Raw genomic sequence first — 1,791 nt, 5'->3', positions numbered from 1 at the left:
ATTGAGGCTTTGTGCCAGCAAGTCAACGCCCTCACTCAGGCAGTGCAAAGACTCCAGGAGGGTTAATTCCAGTTGGAAGGTCGCCTGCAACACCTGGCCATTTCGCCCTCTACAGAGTCCAATCAATCGCCTGCCAGCACCTCTTCATCCCTGTTACCACAAGGACACGCTAGCTCCGCCCACTCCATGCTAGTCCCACCTCCTGAACCACGAGTACCCATGCCTGAGCGATTTTCTGGAGATCGAAAGAAGTTCAGGGCCTTTAAAAATGCCTGCTTGCTATACTTGGCCTTGCAACCCCAGACCTTTTCTCTGCACTCTGTATAAGTGGGGTTCCTCATCTCCTTGCTGTCTGAAGAACCCCAAACCTGGGCTCATAACTTAATGGAACAGAAGAGCCCTGTTCTGGATCTGTGGACACTTTCTTTGAGGCTATGGCTCAGATTTTTTGACGATCCCCAGCGTACGGCCATCGCAGAGGTCACCCTACACACCCTGCTACAGCGCCCAGTGGAGGACTACACAGTTGAATTGCGTAAATGGTCTGCTGACACTGATTGTAACGAGGCTGCCCTCAAGTATCGGTTTCGCCAAGGACTTTCTGAGACATTAAAAGATGTGCTGGGTCAAGTGGAGACCCCCGCTACCCTTGAGGGTCTAATACAACTTGCCATTCAATTTGATAGACATCTGCGGGAGCGATGCTCAGAGCGTTTCCAAACATTCCAGCCTACCTGGATGCTTCCCAAAATCTCTTCTGCTCCACCTGCACCTCCGGTCTCTTCCCCCATGGCAGCATCTGAAGGGGAACCTATGCAGCTGGGCCTGGTCCGCTCCTCCCTGACTCCTGATGAGAGACTACAATGTCAGCAGGCCAACCTATGCCTCTACTGCGGTGGGGCTGGACATTTTCTTCGGAACTGCCCCGTGAGACCCAGTAAGCCTTATTCTCAGCCCCCATTTATCTGCCGAGTTTCTGGACTTTCGCTCTCACCTTATTTTCCTGGTCTCCTTACAGGTGGCGGAAGGGGAGGTCCAACTTCAAGCCATCGTTGACTCTGGGGCCTGCTGCTGTTTTCTGGACATTTCTTTGGCCAAGAGACTCCATATTCCTCTTATCCCTAAGACACAAAGGCTCGCGGTCCATCTCGCCGATGGGTCCCTACCCAGTTCCGGACCAGTTATCCTAGAAACTGGACCCATCCTCACCACAGCAGACTCCGGTCATCAGAAGTTTATCCATTTTGATTCCCTTTGTTCCCCCATGTTTCCCATCATCCTGGGACTTACTTGGCTGCAAGCCCATTACCCCCAAATCAATTGGGCCAAGAAGGAACTCACCTTTTCTTCTGTCTACTGTCAGCAGCATTGCTTCTCTCAAAGACCTAGTGGGCCTGCTAGTTGCTTGTCTGTTCAACCAACACCTGAGCCACTCGTGGATATCCCACCTGCTTACCAGGACTTCAGGGACGTCTTCGACAAGAAAAAAGCCAAGGTCCTTCCTCCCCATCGGCCTTACAATTGCCCTATAGAATTTCTTACCGGAGCCGAGATCCCGTTTGGAAGGATATTCCCCCTTTCTGAAAAGGAACTGGAGGCTCTACGGGTCTATATCGATGAGAATTTGAAAAAGGGGTTTATTCGCCCATCTTCTTCTCCTGCAGGTGCTGGTATATTCTTTGTGGAAAAGAAAGATGGCACCTTGAGACCCTGTGTGGACTATAGAGAGCTGAATAAGGTCACTATCAAAAACCGGTATCCACTCCCCCTTGTCCCCGAACTCTTCCAAAG

The sequence above is a fragment of the Pelophylax lessonae genome, assembly GCF_965119305.1.
Source record: "Pelophylax lessonae genome assembly, chromosome: 2".
In the NCBI taxonomy this organism is placed as follows: Eukaryota; Metazoa; Chordata; class Amphibia; order Anura; family Ranidae; genus Pelophylax; species Pelophylax lessonae.
The sequence above is the reverse complement of the archived record's forward strand: the minus strand, read 5'-3'. Positions refer to the sequence as shown.